General features: G+C 42.9%; 1 pseudogene; it reads left to right on the top strand.

Annotated features, from left to right (window-relative positions):
* Positions 1-18,489: 18,489 nt before the first annotated feature.
* Positions 18,490-19,020, top strand: LOC131913729 (small ribosomal subunit protein eS10-like; annotated as a pseudogene).
* The last annotated feature ends 772 nt before the right edge of the window (positions 19,021-19,792 follow it).

Genomic DNA, 19,792 nt, shown 5'->3' with positions numbered 1-19,792 from the left:
GACAGAGAAGGCTTGGAAGAACTGTCTAGGATGATAATATCTGCATCTTTATATGTTTTCCCCCCCTTTGCTACACAAGCCTGTATGAGCACAGTCCTTTGTATTTCCCAGATTGCTGCTGTCTTTTATACTTTTTTCCTCTCTCTGGGAGAATCAGGTTTCAGTTTTGTAATGAAACATTCTCTTTTTGCCTGAGCGAAGCTGTGGACCATTTCTTCTAGTGATGTTCTTCTGGCATCAACTTCTCTTAACACATTTTCAAAAGATATCCTTATTTCATGTTCACATTTGAAGGATGTTTTCACTAGTCACAGACTTCTCGGAGGGAAGTGTTTTTCTTTCAGCATTTAAAATATAGTTCCTTGAATTCTGTTTGCTGGAGTTTCTGTTGCTAAGTCCTTAATCCAGGCTCCGATTCCTGTGTGGGATGAAGTCGCTTTCCTCTGCCTGCTCTGCAGACGCTCCTTACTCTCTACTTCCCAGCTGTCTGGCTCAGACGTCTGGACACAGAGTTTCCTGTCGTATGCCTTCTATCCAGTCTTTTCTTCTGAGTCAGGGTCTTGCTTTACAGACTAGGCTGGCCTTGAACTCCTAATCCTCCTGCCTGAGTCTCCCGAATGCTGAGATGACAGGGTATGCCATCATGCCTAGCCATTTACTTCTCTTTCCTCGCTTGCATTTCAGCACTGAAATTACATATCATCTGCTTTGCTGAGCATAATTATTACAGTCAGTTTACAGCCTCACCTGCTCATTGCCATACTGGGTTATTTTACCAGGAGACTCTACGGTTGTCTTTTCTGTTAGGAATGAGCCATGTATTCCCGTGTATAGTGGCCGGTTTTGAGTGTTAGCCTAGACATGGTTTATACTTTGTATACACCCGTGACTCAGCTGTGTTCCTGCTAGGAGAGCTGTATCTGGAATCGACAGCTCTTTCTGGTGGCCACTGTTGCAGCTTTGGTCTGGTGTATTCTCCAGGGGTGCAGCTGTTACAGGCTGGTGGCCCTGCTGGGAGGTGGTGGACTCGTTCTGAGATAGGGCTTCCCTGGAGGAGACAGGGGCTGGGGGGATGTCTTTGAAGGGCATCCTTTGCCATGGTTCCCTCCTCTCTCTGCTTTGCTGCGGTGAAGTCAGAAGCGTTACTTTACTCTACCCTCCATCACGACATTCTGCCTACAGTAGGCCCAGGAGCAACAGAGCAAATGTGTGTGGAATGGAATCTCTAAAGCTGTAGTTCAAAATATAGCCTTCCTCTGTCTGGTTAAGCTGGTTTTTGTCACAGTGATTGAAATTTGACTATTACAGCAATTCAAATACTGTTTCAGGGGTTTTTATTTTTCTGCACAGTTTTGATTTTGTTTCATGTAAGTTTTTATGCACAGCTGTGATTCGGTTTCACATAAACTCACTGTCACGAAAATTGACTGGGGTTCCTGGAGAACTACATCAGTCTGTTTTGAGTGCAGCACCTCACAGTGATCTTGTTACTCTACAGTAGGCCACACCCCTTAAAGACTTCACCAACCCCCTCACCATACTCCGGAGGAGTTAGTATCCAGGTTTGGACATTCGGGAAGACGCTCTGACCACATCACACCACAGAGTGTTCTTCCTCTCTTGTTCTCTTCTTGTGTGTCCGTGGTTGTTATGAACACGAACCAGGCATAACTGAGTTCCTTTCAGAGGACAGTTACCTCATTTTGCCCCACTCTCAAATTAAAAGCTATGAAAGTTGAAAGGTGTCCCAGGCAGGGCTGAGTTCTTGCAATTCTTCCCTCAGGGATCGTGTCCTCTCTACTGGCCCCAGTCATTATTTTATTTCAGTTTCCCCATGCTTAACAGGCACAGGAATCGCAAGTCAGTAGGCTTTGCTCTGCTGTGTGGGACATCGATACTAATTTTATTTTGAAAAGGCGTGTGAAGATCATAGTCCTTTTAGAACTTAGAGGATTTGAGATCTCAATCCAGCTCTGGATGCCCAGGACATGTGTGGTAAATGTTTGAGTGAGTAAATAAATTAAAATATTGGTCTGGCTACTTTTCTACTGACAGAGATTCTTTGAGCCTGCTAGACATGTGCGTTTCTGGCCCATAGTTTATGGGCCAGAAAACAGGAAGTGACGGTTTCTGAGTCCATTGCATGTTTTTTGCTTGGTGGAGTCTTGGCTTGCTTAAACTAACATTTCTTGCAAGTTCACGCTATTGTTTCTCAGCAGCCCAAATCAATAAACCAGAAGAGAAATCTACAGTCAGCTCCAGGACAACAAAATAAACATTCTGTTTGTCATTGTTTCCAAGAAATGGGCTACAATTGCCAGTTAGATTGCTTGAGTAAATAAGATTGCTTAGCTTCTACTAAAATAATGGAACAAATGCTTTGTAGAAAAAGAACCACTCTCATTTAGGTGTTGCAAGGAACATGAAATATGAACAATAAAAAGTCTATAATTATGAGAAACTAATTTGATTGCCTTTTCTGTAAATAATTCAATTACTAAAGTAGTAGTCCGAAGAAATAGAACAGATGTTTGATCTAGTGTCTCATAAAATATTTTACTTAGCTACATACAATTGAATTAAAATTGACTTTATAGATGCTATTTCAGGAGCCTCAGTGCTGTGTGATAGGACCCCAGATTACCCAGAAGATTTATATTTGTTCCATACTATGTAACTGAAGTGGAGAAAGTTTACCGAGAATTGGAGAAATGGATCAGTAACAAAAAATTGGAAGCTATATATTGCTATATTGCTATGGAACATCTGAAATATGAGAATATAAATTATATCTTAATGTTTACTTAATACAATATCTACTCCATATAGTATGTAATAAACAGACACCAAAGAAGCAGGGACAGAGGCTGTGGGGGCTTTAAAATATGTCCACAATTTATTTTGTTAATCTTCTTTGAGGAAGGATAAAGTCAGTTTCTTCTTTCCCGTCCATGAATGAAAATGGACTTATGGCTCAGTTCTGAACAAGGAAATGGCAGGATTTTCAATAAGTAACTTCCAAGACCAGGCCATTGCTTAAACTTGGATTCCTCAGTTAAGGCAAGCCAGGAGCCATGTCCCTGGAACCCTGAAGGAACCCTGCTCAGAGGGCCAGGTACAGGCACCCAAGCCTCCTGTGACAGCCTGAGCCATTCACTGCTACACTGGCCCCAGCTCACCTTCAGATAATTGGAAGAAACATGACCAGATTCTCAGAAGAGACCCTAGGGCAGAACCACCCAGTAAGGCGCTCTCAAATTCCCATTCCACACAACTTGTGAGGCAATATTTTTCACTGTTTTTGAACTATGGAGCTTTAAGGAATTTTTCATGTAGCAATAGGAGGTCATATAATTCCAGTTTTATGAATTCATACCTGGAAATGCATGGAAGCTTGACTGGCATTAGTCATGTTTAATTAAATTGTCTAGCTACCATTTTAAGAGTAAGAGAATGATTTCCTCACAGGAGGGCAGGCATCTTTCAGAGACAAGTTCTTGCAAGGTAGACCAGGCTGGCGTTTGTGATCTTCCTTTGAGGATTAACATTGTAGGCATTGTGCTGGTTAGATTTTTGTCAACTTGATACAAGCTAGAGTCATCTGGGAAGAGAGAGGCTCAGCTAAGGAATTACTTCCATCGTATTAGCCTGTAGGCAAGTCTGTGGATGGATTTTTCTTGATTCAATGATTTATGTATCAGGGCCCAGCCCACTATGCGAGGTACCACTTCTGAGCAAGTGGTCCTGGGTGGTATAAGAATGCAAGATGAACACGCCATGGAGAACAAGCCAGTACACAGTGTTCCTCATGGTTTCTGTTTCTGTTCCTGCCTCTAGGTTCCTGCCTTGAGTTTCTGATCCAACTTCTCTCAATGGCATAAGTAAGCTGTGATATGAAGTAAACTGTTTCCTCCCTAAGCTAGTTTTGGTCACAGTGTTCTATCACAGGAATATGAAGAAAACTCAGACAGGCATGAACCACCCACCTGGCTTGGCACAGAGATTTTGTGTGGTTGTATGTCTTGAAACATTGCTACTGAGCTAGGAGAACTGAAGTAACAGAAAATAATTACGTTTTGGGCTGGGGATGTAGCTAAGTGGTAGGGCATACTTATGTACAAAGCTTTGAGCTTTTTGCCTAGCACTTAAAAGTATGCTTTTGAAGTTTTGTACCCTGTACTTAAAATATTTAAATTAAATCAAAATTTCAGACTATGGTGAGTTTCCATTGTAATGTTGACACTTCCAGATACTGAATGGGAAGGTGAAGTCCATCTGCCATTTTTACAACATTGTAGACCCCATGAGTAGACAATGACATTGCCCAACATACACACAATGTGGCAGAATGGTAAAATGTGATGCTTAGGGAAGACAGACTTAATATGGGCAAAGTATGGCAAGCAGGCTGGGGAGGGCCTTGTGGATTTGTGAGGCCAGAAAGCAAAAACGAGGATGAAAGTAACAGAGAACTGAAGTACTTATATCCCAAAACATACACAAGAACAGACTAGGAGATGAGAGCTTAGATGGATGGCTGGACCAAGTTTATGCTCAGGCCCTCCCACAGCAGGTTTAGCATGAATATGCCAGTGTTCTCCAACAGACTACAGGCGTCAAGTGCAAAGCTCACCTGATATTTATATGTTCAAAAGTTAGGCTTAGCTGCAGCACCTGGGTTGTATATGCATACATGTGCACACATTGCATAAAACATCACACAGGCACAGCTAATATCTGGCTGGACCTTGTTTCTCACAGAGCATCCCCATAATAGCACTGCATTTATTTAAACATCCTGTGAGGCATGATGGTTACTTCCCCGAGATTGTAAAAAAAAAAAAAAAAAAAAAAAAAAAAAAACAACAACAACAACAAAAGAAAAAATTAGCAGTTGAGATCCTGGTGCCAACACTGAAACATCCAAATTAGTAACAAATGATAAATTGAAAGGAAAAGAAAACAAATATCTGGAATCTTGTTTATAGACAGATCACAACCTGGGACACCAAGATTAAAACCTGTAATACAATGACATGCAAGATAAGACATCTACTGTGGAAAAAAGACATTTCTTTATTCTTTCTCTTTGAAGCCTTTTTAAAGGAAGTACATGCTTCTGGAACACAATCCTGTAGCCTGGCTGGCTTGTAAACAACAGAAATTTACTTCTTACGGGTTGGAAGACAGAGAAGTCCAAGGTTAAGATGCTGGAAGGTTTGGCATCTGGTCAGGGCAAGCTTCCTGGGCACCTTCTCATTGTAGGCCTACACAGGAAGGGGAGAGGGAGCTCTCTGAGGGCATTGGGATGAGGCCATGGATTCCATTCATAAAGGCTCTACCTTTATGACCTAGTAAGTACCAGAGGCCATGTTATCCAACACCATCATTCTGAGCATCATGGTTTGGATGGGTGTCTGTGTTTGTATAACTGGAGGCTTGGTTTCCAGGGTGATGGTACTGAGACCTGCTGTGGAACATTCAAGGGCCTTAGTGGGGGGTCTTAGACCTAGGGGGTTAGGGGAATGTGCCCTTGGAAGACAGTTCTCCCGAGACTCCCTGAGTTTTCTGGAAAGGGATGTTGTAGGAGCACGGGTGGCCTTCTTCAGTTCTCTCTGCCTTCTCCCATAGGCGTTTCCACCATTGCTGTTGGTCCAGACAACGCAGCTGTCGCTGAACACTGCCTATGTATGTCCTGTAGATTTTGAGCCTCCAAAATATGAGCCAAATAAAACTTCTTGTCTTCTAAAGTAGCATGGTTCTAGCATTTCATTACAGTGACAGTACAATTTCAATATATGGATTTTAGAGAGATAGCCATTATACATTGTATCATAGAGCTTTCTTTAAGTTGTTGGGATTTCCCCCGGTATTCCAGATTCTATAACATACACGATGGGTGATGTGTTTGCTTTTTAAGTATACCCTCTCTCTTAAAAACCAAGGGAGGTTTATTCACAGCTCTCTGGAAGGAAAACATCAGAGCTTGGTCCTACTTCTCTGGTGGGCATGCAGAGGCTGGTAATTGACCTTCTGACATCTGCTTCCTTTAACATCCTTTGTGGTCTGTTGCATGTATCTCCTCGAACTACTTCAAGTTCACTTCAGACTATGTCAGGCTTTTCAGGACCAAGACACATTATGTAGCATCATCCTGTTAAATTGGTGAGACCAGTGGGTTTTAGGGGAAGACAATATTAACTTCTTTTTCTCACACATGATAAGGAAAATTAATTAAGGTGATGAGCCAATCATAGAAGCTGATTTCTCTGCTGTGATGTGTTTCTGAAGCCACAGCTTCTGATATAATGAAAGTCTAAGGTGATAGGGTGTACAACTCCAGTGCTAAGGGCTTTTGTGCACCTTCATGGCTACCGTGGACCTACTCAGTTTTCCTGTGTTCTCACAGGATGATAAGAGAACCATTCTCAGGACCCTAATGGTCCCGAGACCTGTTTGTAGGAAGCCACTGAGGGACAGGTCAAGAAGACCCAGACAAGGGCAGGCACAGATGGCAGGATTACAGCTTGAGTTCGCTGTGTGCCTGCCTCGGGTGCTTGCCATGATGTTTCAATATCAGGCTTTGGAGAAGCAAAAGGCAGCTACAGGCAAAGAGGAAGAAGAACAAATCCATTAAATGCAAAGGTGTTTACTTTGCATCCTAAGCTGAGAAATGCTCAAATGCTATCAGGGAACAGAAGGGAACTTACAGATGCTCTTGAGAGCCAAGCCGAGACAGTGGAGTGATTTTTTTCAAAACTCTGCCTTAACCTTCTGGTTCCGTTATTGTTTCCCCGAGGGCAAGATAAGGAGTTTATATTTCTCCTTACACAGGAGTTGATTCTCAGATAGAGCCTACCTTGGCTCTGTGGGTGAATATGTAGAGATAATGTGCATGTTTCCGATTCAAGGACGATTTTGGGAAGAGGACGTGTAGATTGGCAGTGGAGAGCATACCTAGGCAGTCATGAAGCAATCTGTGCATCTGCTAGAACAGGCTCCGACTTTGATGATGCGGGGCTGGTTGCTTGGCATGCATCAAAGAGAGCACGCAGCAACCAAGGGCACACACTTGGGCTGGAGGTGTGAGCCTCAGCCTTGTGCGCTGCTGCTTTGCGTACACGCTACAGACCTCTTAATCCCTTTGTGTTTCTTCATCTCTGAAATGGTATAATAATGTTTACTTCATAGTTCATTGAAAGGCTCAGACTGTCTCTGGTCTATAGAAAAGCATAAACATTTGTTACACTCTGAGTGTCCAGGAACTTGGAAATCGGTGTTATTGTAGCTATGCTACCCACCAACTTTTTTTTAATTATTAATGAGACTCTTCACTTCTATAGTGACACTCAACTTTTTATCTGTGAAGCAAAGCTCCATTCTTGTTGATTAGTCTACCATGCTATGCCCTAGTGTAGAATTCATAGCAAGACCTTAATGATGCTGTGGACATAGACACCCGTATCATGACAGCATCTGTGGGAGGTATGAGGAGCTGTGTGCTCCTCTCTCAGGATCTGAAAGTATGAGGTGTGTGTGTGTGTGTGTGTGTGTGTGTGTGTGTGTGTGTGTGTGTGATCTTGGATCCTGCAGTTTATCTTCACAGGCATCTGCACAAGAAGGAACAGACAGGCTTTTATCAACCATGTGGTGGTTTTCCATCAAAAATGAAAACTTTATGGTCTAGGCTGTGTAGAGCATGGCTAACACCAAGATTAGTAAATATCTGTCCCTTGATCAGGAGAGAAAAAGCCAAAGATTTAAAAATGGCAGTGAAGCTTAGCAGCTATCCAGGTCCAGCCAAGTGTGTAGCTGAGATGGGGGTTATTAAGCGAACTTTACTGATACCCTCAGGGAGAGAATTGGGAAACAGAGCAACTGAGCCAGGATTTCAAAAAATATTTTTAGTAAGACAAATGCTACAACATTTAGACAGTTTACTCCTTGTAAACTTGGAGAAACTTTAAATTTTCAAGTTGGATAGAGAAGAGATGCAGCCAAAGGGCCACCCCACTTCACTGAAAGGATGAAGACTCTTCTGATGTGCACCTTCAATCAGAGCTTGGTATCTTTAGGATTCTTAAAAACACGTTTCCATTCCCACTCTCCCTTTATTCTTCAGTTAGAACCAGAGATGTGTTTCAAGTATGACCTTAGCTTTGTTAGTGGCTTTGAGTTCTTTGCAAAGAAAACATTGCTAAAAAGGGTCACGAAGCAAGAAGTCATTATGGATTTGCAAATATTTTCTCAACGGTCTAAGGGTCACCGAAACACTGGAAAGTAGGAGACAGGAAAAATTAAAAGGAAAAAATATACTGAAAATAAAAGCTTTAAGAGAAGACAAGCAGAAAAATTCAATGAAATTAGTTCATTGCAAGGGTCACAGTGTTATAAGAACCGTGTCCAGTAGAAAGGCTTTGCGAGGAGAGGATGCATCTCAAAAAAAAAACACACACACACAAAAAAAACAAAAAAACCCAAATAAATAAAAAAGGACAGTTGTGATAAGACTTTAAATGGGTAGCGCTGTGAGTTCACTGTTCTCCAACGGCTTGATTTTCAAAACCCAGGCAAGGCCTTCACTATTAGCAATTCACGGAGACCCTTTTCAAAAGCCCAGGATATTGTATTCAGTTTGAGGCATTTCACTGCTAGGAAGATGAAGGCAAACAGTGATGGGAATTCGGAGTTTAAAAACACACACAACAAAAATATTTCAGGGTCTAGGGAGGACTGACTTTTCAAGGGAAAGCATGAATAAATAGAATAAATAATAGCTTGGTCTGCAAAGTCTAAAGAGAGGGAGACAATCCAATATGTACCTTAAACTTTAACTGTAAAAATCACAAAAGTAGCAGGTGCTACCTCATTTAAATCCCACCAACTTATTTAGTAATCAGGGTGGGTCCTCAGTTCACATAATGGTATGGACATTTGTTTATTGGTGTTGTGTATATATGAAGCATTTAAAAGGCTATCCATATGCACACACATCCACACAGCCTAGTCCTTCCCTTGCGCTGTATTCTCTTTATATTGTCACTGTTAGGGTTTTGTTTTTCTCTCCTGGCGATTGAACCCGAGGCTTTGCACATTGCCATGTGGCTTCTCTGTCAGTGAAGTCCCCATTTCACAGACATTTGAAACTGTAGCTTCCTTGGTGCGTCTCTGACGGACTTCCGTTGCTTGGCTGAACCCAAGGTTGCCAATCTCTCTTCTGCTAAAGCCAGCTGCTGTAAAATCCACAGAGACCCCTAACGCGGTGGTCCCAAAGGCTCACCTTTGGTTGCTGTGAGTTATTGAGAGGGGGAGTGGTGGAGGAGAGACTGTAGTTTGGTCTCTCCTTTCTAGGGGATCATGGATGTGCCGTTACTTTGGTGGCGTAGAGGAGATTCAGCAAAGGAAACAGAGCCACTGTAATAAATAAATTATTTAATACAGAGGAGCAGGTAAGAGGCTCAAAATATATAGATTTAATATTGTTGTGGGCTAGAGGAGACAGTTTCCTCCCATTTTGAGTTATTGCCGGACCACATTCTTCCCCACACAATTTCAAGCCTTTTGCATAGCACGTGTATCGAAGAAAGGGCTATTCAGTGCATAAATGCTAGTTGTTTTACAGATGGAGCAGGGCGAAGACAGGCCGCTGATTCCTGAGATGGTGAAATGTTTCTAACTTTATTTAAAAGGCTTTCTGGCTGTGTGAGCCCTGGATTGCTTTGTGCCGTGGTTGGGTAGCTGTGTATGTTCCATCAACGAGCGCGCTCGGCCGAGGAGTTAAGCAAACGTTGTTTCGCGCTGCCAGCTGGCCTTCAAAACGTGGCAGCCCCATGTTTATCGCCAACTAGTATTTTTCAAGAAAATACAAAATTGTCATCCTCTCTGTCAGTACGAGCCTACTGAATCAACACTTGTGAGCATGGACTCGAGCAAAACGATGTTTTCCTTGGCTCTGGGTATAATCATTTCACAGACAGCGTTAAAAAAAAAACTTCCGGGTTTAAAGGCAATAAAACACAAATGCAAACGGGTGTTAATATGAGCCATCTCAACCAAGTAAAGGTGTTCCTGGAAGCAACAGTTATCGCTTGATAGCTGGAATTAAATGCTGACCGACACAGAATTAGAAGGACAGTAATGTCCCCGTGTGACCAGCAGGGGTCACCCAGCCACCAGGAAACAAACAGGAGGCGGGACATTTTCACGGCCAGGAAACAAAGCGGAAGTATGCACAGAACTCAGAGTAACTCAGAGCCCAGAAAATCGCGCTTCACTTGCCGCGATCTGTGGTCTCTGCTGGATGAAAGGAGAAAACCCCAGCGCCAGCAGCAGGGCCCTGCCACCTTTAGGGGGTGAGAAGGGAGTCACAGAGGCTACAGAGCGGAGTAGATGATGGAGAGGGAAAAACTGCCTCATTTTTGAGGTCGGGTACTGTTACTCTAAGTTCAGTGATTCAGAACACAGAGCCCAGCTTCCAGACTTTTTCCCTCACCTTCAAGTACAGAAGATTAAAACGGTTCTGAGCCCTTATCTTTCAAAGACTGTTGCAAAATACCTTTTAAAAACACACACAGAAAAGCCGAGTTCACCGAGTGGCTTTTCGACTATATTTCTTTCATTCTTTTTACAGTTATCAATGTCTGCAGTAAGTCAGGCACCTCCATCAGCTATCTTGGGGTTCCTGAGTCAGTGTGTCAGAGGGCACTGAGAGCAGGTGGAGGGTACTGTCATGCACTGCCCCAACTGCCCATCAAACATGCAAATCCAATGTCCCTAAAGGCCTCAACCATGCAGATGTACATCCCTGTAATGGTCAAAGGAAATGTCACACAGAGTAAAAGAGCCTTGGGGTCCTGGACGCAAATTTGTCAGCTCTTGCTGTCTGGCTAACTTTCAGGCCAGAAGAGAACAAAAGAACACGGAAGTCAACATTCTCAAGTCCTGTCATGCTGGAGGTGTTTTTCTGGCTTTTCCAACAGCTGGCCAGGTGCTCTCTCCAGACTTGGCTGTGGTAGGGACTTGAGTCCTCATTCAGCCTTGCTCAGTCCTCACTGTAAGAGTTCTGCTTTATGGTTTCTTGAGAAAAGGCTGCCAGTCCGTTCCATTTGTGAGTATGCTCTGCGCTTCTCAGTCAAGGAGGAGACGGATTTCAATGCTGCTTTGAAAGAATCTGATGTGCAATTATAACAACTCTGTCCAGATTCTTCAGGTCCTCTCTTTGTTTAACACACTCAGAGATCTCTGAGGTACTACTACTACTACTACTACTACTACTACTAATGATGTGGTATCATTTTCAATCTTTTCTCCACGTTCTGGCCTCTGGTGCCCACACAGAGGGTGGTGGCTAGCTTGAGCTCTGTCATCCTTATTCATCCCAAATTCCCAGGTTTTTGTTCTGACATCCTTCTCAGAAACACTTAATTTACGAGCACTTTTTCTTTACTTCCAAGAAGTGATGTTCTCCATTGAGTCTTTATAATCAGACAAAACCTATGCAAGTGTATGGTGGAAAAAACTCCCAAAAACCTTAGTGATAGTGTGTGTCAAAAGGTAAACATGTTTCTGCAATATTTCACTTAGTGGTTAGACAAAGAGAAGACTCAAGTTCACAAAACTGTTGACTTGCAAAAAATCACATGCCCCCAGTGCTTTGTGAGTGATGTGAATCATGCTGAGCTGAAATAATAAGCTTATTTTATGTTCATCCCTAGCTTAAGAATTTACCATTAAATTCCCAGCTAATTCTCTATTTTTATGAATACTCATATTTAAACAAGTTTAGATGCATATACTATAAACATAATATGCTAGTCACTGCCTTCTTATGACCAGTTAAGTGTAACTCTTAAAATGACTCAGCTATCCCAAGAGAGTATTTTGAACAAGCTGGAAAACAGAATTAAACATTGTGCAAAGTGGTGACTGAGTTAACATTTTTGTTTTCTTTCCGAGGGACTCTTACAATATTATATGCAAGCAGTTCAAGCTGAGGATGCATACAATGTCAACTCAAAGTCACTCAGATTGTTTTATAGGCTTAAAAAATCCTTTGCAATATTCTTCTCAGATTCCACAAGTGGACAAAATCTACTTGTGAAATAGTTGCATATAGATTACATTAAATATTAATATGGTTAAACTGAAGGAGTGATTAGTTTATTGTGAAAATTTCTGCTTCAATCTCTCTTATTATCCAGCAGCTTCTGATGAAGAGAAAATCTCTAGGAATATTTTCTGCTTGGCTTCATGATGAATCATAGAACTCAAGATCTGAGCTTGACTCTTAGACCTTCTGATCCAAGGTAAATGAGCTCTTCTTGAGGGCTTCACTTGAAAGCCACAGAGCCAGTGCTTAGAAGAATGATTAAGGCATCTAAGCCACAGAACAGCAGAAGACAGAGGACTTGATCTATGAACCAGCTCCTGTTCATAAATGAGGAGGGCCATTTGAGGGCTGGAAGAGGAGGATGGGGAGGGGATGGAGGTTGGCACTTGGTGATACCTAAATATCTTAAGACCAGCTCAGAAACAATTCTATTTGAGATAAATAGAGAAAGCATCCAAACAAAATAGAGACCCAGGCCCATTTGGAATCCAGAGAGGAGACCCCTACAGCTATAATTAGAATGTGTCTCCCAATGCCACGGTGAGAAGCCTAAGGGGAAACGCTTAGGTCATGGAGGCTCCATCCTCCTGAATGAGCCAACAATGGTGACGATAAAGGGCCAGAGACTGAGCATCCCTTGTTCTCAGCTATCTCTCTTTGCCTTTTAGCCTCAAGTTGACAAAGGCAAAAGGTCCTTGCCAGTTCCAATCTTTTGATTTTGGAACTTTCAGCTTTTAGAACCACAAGACAATAAATTTTTGTTCATCATAAATCATCTAGTTTGTGGTATTTGAGAAAAAATGAAGATGGACTACTCTTAAGCACTGTGGCCTCCAAAGCCATATATCTCTTCACATGATACTGGTAGGCAAGGCTTGCTTTTGGCACCTGTGGAGAAGATGTACAGGGAAAAGGGCAAATGGAGTCAAAGTGAAACCTATTGCTTTGTGTACTGACCTAAAATTAAAAAGAAAAGAAAAGAAAAGGAGAGAAGAAAGGAAACCCAGCAAGCATCTAGATACTAGAAAAAGCAAGGACACAGATGACCCCATTGAACCCCCAGAACAGATATACCCCTGCCAACACTGTGAATTTAGCTCAATGAGATATTTTTTTCACAATTCTGCTTTTCAAATATAAGATAATAGATTAATGTTGCTTTAAGTTAAAAAAGAAAACAGGTACTCAAAGTTCTTGACTTAGATCAGAGGACACAAATTCAAGTAGAGACAAGGGCTGAGTGTGTAACCCAGATGAACTCATTGGTGTGCCCTCTCTTTCTCTCCTTGGCCCTGAGATGTGTGAAGTCTGGGTAAGCCTGCTCCACAGACAGTGGAGAAAGTCTCCAGCTAAGACTCCTCAGACCCAGTGGTCTGCACAGACAGAAATCCTGAGCGAGGCTCCTGACTGCCCGAAGTGCCAGCTGACCTCAGAGAACAGACGAGTTTAGAACTATCCAGTTCACCTAGAAGCTGATGAGACATCATAAATGATCACGAACTTAAAGTAAACTAGACTGCATTATTCCCAAATTTCATAACTGGGAAAAATCTATTTGTATATAATTTTTACCTGCCACCACTCTTTAATATGGTTTAACTTAATCTGAGGATACTTTAGTCTTGCAGCATTATTAAGCAGTTTCAAATGCTGTTGTGTTATAAGGTGAATAAGAGTGAGGTTCAATACTGTGCATCCCAAATATTTGTGTAATGAAATTTGAAAACCACTCAGCAATGTATTGTTTTAAACTTACATTTACCTCTTCTCTGCTCCAGAGCCAAGAATACCATATTTTCTTCTTTTATCTTAAAAATTTACTTATTTGGTGTGTGTGTGTGTGTGTGTGTGTGTGTGTGTGTGTGTGTGTGTACATGCATGTGCACATGTGTGCACATATGCACGTCACAGTGGTGTGCAAGTGGAGCTCACAAGAATTCTTTTGGTAGGAGCTACCATGTAGGCTCTGGATATTAAGCACCTTTAACAGCTGGCTACCCTTTATGTTTTTTTCTACTAGGATCCCATGGGCTAGGCAGGTACTCTACCACTGAGCTGCAGCCTCGACCCCTTAGCATTTTAGAGATTAATTCCTGAACATGAAGGCACATTCTCTTTTTCCATTGTCAAAGAACCAGAAAACTCCCAGGGGCTGTCTAACACACAGCATATCAACTGGTAGCTTGAAGGCCAGTTTGGGCCACCAGATACATTTTCTTTGGCCTTCATAGTTCTGTCTTAACATTTTAATTAGTTATGGTGCTAAAATTTGAAATTGGATAACTGCATTCTAAAACATGCATTTTAAAACTGCAAGTGGTGTGCATTTGTAAGCCCTGCACTGGGAAGGTGGAGACAGGTAGGTCCCTGTGACTCACTGGCTTGCACCCTAACCTACTTGTGCTCCAGGCCAATTAGAGACCCTGTTTCAAAAAAAAAAAAAAAAAGGTCTTATTAGAGAGATGGCTTAGTGGGTAAAGGTGCTTGTCACCAAGCTTGGTGACCTGAGTTTGATCCCATGGTGGAAGGAGGGACCGACTCCTAAAAGTTGTCTTCTGACTTTGACACATGGGCTATGGCATGCATATGCCCCAACTCACTCGAATACACAGGCAATATTAATGATGATGATGGCAATGATAATCCCTAAACAAAACCAGTGGACTGAGGAATGATGCCTAAGACTGACTTCTGGCATCCATATGTAAGCACAAACACATAGGTGTGTATCCCCCACAAACAGGCAGAAGCGCAAACACGCAAATATGACAGTTTGTTGAAGTGCAGCCTGGGCTTTGATTTTGAACCTGAACACCCTCCAAGAGGTGGAGCAGTGCTCTAAATTCCACTGTCTTAGTTAAGGTTTCTATGGCTGTGAAGAGACACCATGACAACGACAGCGCTTATAAAGGACAATGTTTAATGGGGGTGGCTTACATTTTAAGAAGTTTAGTCCATTATCATTATAGGGTGACATGGTGGTGTGCAGGCAGACATGGTGCTGGAAAAGTAGCTGAGTGTCCTACATCTTGGCTTGCAGGCAACAGGAAGTGATCTGAGATACTGGGCGTGGCTTGAGCATATATAAAACACACACACACACACACACACACACACACACACACACACACACACACACACACATATGGATGGATGTGTATGTCCAGAGGCCACATGGTAGAAGGAAAAAGAAAAACTTCCAAAAGCTGTCTTCTGACCTCCACTTGCACAGCACTGTGACATGCATATGTGTACACACAATGACACACTTCCTCCAACAAGGACACAGGTACTCCAACAAAGCCACACCTCCCAGTGGTGCCACTCCCTCTGGGGCCATTTCTTTCAAATCACCACATCCACCAAGCCACTTTTCCCCATGGTCTGGTTAGTTTGACCCTCCTCTGCACTGTGACTCAAGGAGCCTTTGCTAAGCAGTTGAATCTGTTGCTCCGATCCTCTCCAACCTACTCAATTCAACCATAAAAACAGAGGCTCAGATCAAAGAGACGAATCAAGCAGGGAGTGACCCCTACAGCAGTATCCATCCACCACAGTCAGTCTCCTTTCTTTTGCAGGCTGAAGGAAGAGGAGCTTTGATGGGGCTTGAGTGGAATAGGAGAGTCCAGGAAGGGTGGAGAGCAGCTGTGGAAGTCAGAAGTCATTGCTGGGGAAGCTCTCATGTTAGGCAGAACAAACATTCCTTACTTCATTGTTTGGAATCTTCCATGGTGGGCTTGAAGTCTTTGCTGGGAAGATGCTACTCTACTGATGATTTTGGTTGACTTTGAGATGCACCTTGGAGGCAGAATACTCTCCTAGGCCTATTAAAGGTTTGCTTCCAGGCCTGAGGCATTCCAGGAAGTGAGAGGTCCTTTAGAAGGCAGACACCTAGTAGGAGGTTTGGGGCCACTGGGATTATGCCTTTGTAGGGAAGAGTGGGACCCCAGCTCGTCTGTCTCTTTGTTCCTCGGACATTAATGGTATCTTTTGTCTGGTGCTTCCACAATGATTTGCTGCCTTATTGCAGACCCCAAAATAATGGCCCAAGTGATCATAATAACCTCTAGCAGAGTGAGCCAAAATAAACCAGGCTGATTGTTTTCACTGATTTTTATTTATTTTATATTTTAAATGTGTGTGTGTGTGTGTGTGTGTGTGTGTGTGTGTGTGTGTGTGTGCAGATGCATGCACACACATGTGTATATGGAAGCCAGAGGTTGACTTTGGATGTCTTCCTCTGTTACTTTCCACCTTATGCTTTGTGAGCTCTCTGCTGAACTCTGAAGCTCCCTGATGAGACTAGTCTGGCTGACGGTCAAGACCTTGGGAGCTGTCTGTTCCTGCCCTTCCCAGTGCTGGGGTTATAGATGAATGCTACCACGTCCAGCTTTTATGTGAGCACTGGGGATCTGAACTCAAGGCTTCATGTTTGAGCTGCAAATACTCTTCCGAAGCCATCTCCTCAGCTCCATCCGCACTTCTTTAAAAGTTTACTGTCAGGCATTTGTCACCATGAAAGAAAGCTGACTGACACAGTGGCCAAGTCTTTATTTAAAAATATAAATTTTAAAGATCTCAGTTGATGTATTATTTATTCTTATTAAAAAGATATGGTATTAAAATGTGATCTATGTATAGAATGTGTATTGATCAAATAAAGATCACAGGAATTATCATTTCAATCTCCTTAAGTATTCTCATTTATATTCTGCCCCCACTAGTGCAGAGAACTGAATAAACTCTTATATTTTTGGTTGTGAGCCTAGCCTTTAACAGCTGAGCCATCTCTCCAGAATAAACTCAAAACCTTTGCATTCTAGGCAATCAGTTAACTACCAGGTTACAGATCTAGCCTGAAGATTATCCTTTTAAAAAGACTTATTTTGTTTTAAATCACATGAATACGCATGCTGGTATTTGCCCATGTGAGTGTGGGTGCGCACAGAGTCTAGAAAAGGGCATCAGATCTCTTGGAGCTGCAGTTACAGGCAATTGTGAGCTGCCCAACTTGTCTTCTGGGAACTGAACTTCGGTTCAGCAGGAGCATTGTGTGCTTTTAACAACTGAGCCGTCTTTTCAGCCCTCCTCCCCCAGTTTTTAGAGACAGGAATTGCACTCTGTAGCCTAGGTGGGCCTGCTGCTTACTTTGCAGCCTATGCTGACTTAAACTCAGGGAAGTTCTCCTGCCTCAGCTTCCCAAGTGCTGGGATTACAGGTGAACCAGCACATGTGCTTTTGAATGTTATCATTTCTATGTATCAGAAAACTTCCAACTTTTTTAGCTACTTTGAAGTGCGTACGTTGTTGTATGCTGTGGCTACTCTGCTTGCCCTACTATACATTATCCATGTTCATTATCCATCTCTCCTCATCTTTTTCTTGCTTTTATAGTTTCTAGTGAAGTTTACTCTACTTTCGATTTAGGGACTTTTTGGTTTCCACAAATGAGCAATAACTCACCTGCAATCACATGCAATATTCTCGTTTTCATTGTTCTGTCAAAACAGGATCTCAATCTATTGCTCAACTGGCCTCTAGGCCTGTGTATGTACCTATATACCTTAGGCTGGCCTTGGACTTGTAATGCTCCTGCCTCAGCCTCCTGAGTGCTGAGATCATTGGTGTGCTACATAGCACTCGTGTTTTTCTGTCCCTTCGTTACGCTACTAGATGTCTTTACAGTTCTATTCACATTGCTGCAAATGACAAAAGGTTTCATTCTTTTTTTTTTTTTTTTGTGGACGAGTGATTTGTGTTTACACCACATTAAAATATCCTCCTTAGAGTCTTCCTCTTGACTTGGTCATTAGCCAAGTCCTATATGGTTTACTCAATTGGCAGCATCCTCACCATTACTGCCGGCGTTGAGATTGCCTTCATTTTGTTAGCCTCTGAGCTGATCTTTATGTCTGTGGTTGGCGATTGGTGACCTAGTGTTGTTTAGTTTCTGTTCTCTGTGCTATGGTTTGAATGTCCCCTCCAAAGCTCATGTTGAAATTTAAATGCCACGCTGACACTTTGGAGACATGGGCATTTGCCCTCAGGAGTGGTTTAATGCTGTTATTGTGGGATGGTATTGACTCTCACAGGAGTGGCTACATTACAGAAGTGACCACTTTTGTCATATCATGCCCCCCTGCTATGCTTTGATTCAGCAACTTGGCCCTGACCAGACAGATGCTAGGACACTAATGCTGGACAGTCCAAACTCAAGAGTGATGAGCGGTAGAGTTCACCTAGTCTGTGGTATTCTGTTACAGCGTAAGTGGACAGCTTGTAAAGCAGAGGAGTCATTACCACACATAAGCTTGTCACGGTTCAAAACCTGCACAAAGGCCCCTCCTTTCAAGCCTTCACCTCGGGCCCTGCAGCCACCAATGTTGATGCCTAAGAAGAACCAGATTGCCATTTATGAACTTCTGTTTAAGAAGGAAGTGATGGTTGCTGAGAAAAATGCCCATATGCCCAAACACCCTGAGCTGGCAGACAAGAACGTACCCAACCTTCATGGAAAGAAGGCCATGTAGTCTCTCAAGTCTTGCGACTATGCGAAGGAGCAGTTTGCCTGGAGACATTTCTACTGGTTCCTTACTAACAAGGGTATTCAGCATCTCTGAGGTTACTGCCACCTACCTCGAGAGATCATGGCTGCCATTCTGAGCCACAGCTGTCCTGAGACTGGCAGACCTCTGTGCAAAGGTCCGGTGGGTGAGCAGCCTGCAAGATTCACAAGAGGAAGTGGGGAAGTGGACAGAGACTGCCACAGAAGAAGCGCTGTGTGCTCTGGTATTGTCAGGAAAGCCCAGGCTGGGGCTGGCTCAGCAACTGAATTCCAGTTCAGAGGTGACCTTGGTGGTGGGCATGGGTCAGCCGCCTCAGTCAAGTTGGAGGAAATTGTTTTGGGTTGAGCAGACTTAAAAGAAAGAAAGGAAAGAAGGAAGCGAAAAGAAAAAAAAATCTGCACCAAGACTCTGCCTGTGGGGTGATGCCCGAAGGTTAGGTGATTGGTCTGAAGTCTGTCAGGATTTTTCGGGACTGCTCCTTGGCAGCCAGATGCTCAGTTCAGTTAACAGAGTTGGCTGCCACTGGCTTCTGAAAGCTTGAAAGGTCACTGTGTGCAGGTTTCTGGTTGGGATGACTGGGGAAGGTGAAATTTGGTAATGGTTTGTCCTAAGCATAGCAGAACCTCTTCCAGACAGATGGTCACCATGGTCACCAACCAGTGAGGCACTCGCTGAACATGCTCAGTCCAGCATTCCCAGTACTTTTTGTTGAAACTGAGTTGTTTGAGCATATTAGTGCAAAAGTAACCCTATGTGTGCCAAATCTTCATTTTCAAGAATTCTCAGACTTGGTCTTGGATGGTACGAGGTGTTCTTAATGTGTATTTCTCTGATTCTTTTTCCATATAACTCAAAGAATAACGTTTCAACCTCCAAAGCCTAAGTATGGCTCTTCTCTACGTTAGGACCGTGGCCTTGAATTTTGGGGTAAAGGCTCATTACTGATCCAACTGTTCCTCCACTTTTTCTTCTTCTTACTGCAAAACTCAGCTGCACAAAATTGCTTCTAATGGCCAGAAGGAGACTAGACTGTTGCAGCCTTGTGGGTACTGCAGATTTGTACTTCCCCTGCCTGGAATATGGAGCTCCTATCCATGACTCAGGCTGATTCTTTACC

The sequence above is a fragment of the Peromyscus eremicus genome, chromosome 6, assembly GCF_949786415.1.
Source record: "Peromyscus eremicus chromosome 6, PerEre_H2_v1, whole genome shotgun sequence".
NCBI classification, from domain to species: domain Eukaryota; kingdom Metazoa; phylum Chordata; class Mammalia; order Rodentia; family Cricetidae; genus Peromyscus; species Peromyscus eremicus.
Note: the sequence above shows the minus strand (reverse complement) of the source record. Positions and strands in the feature narration are given on the sequence as shown.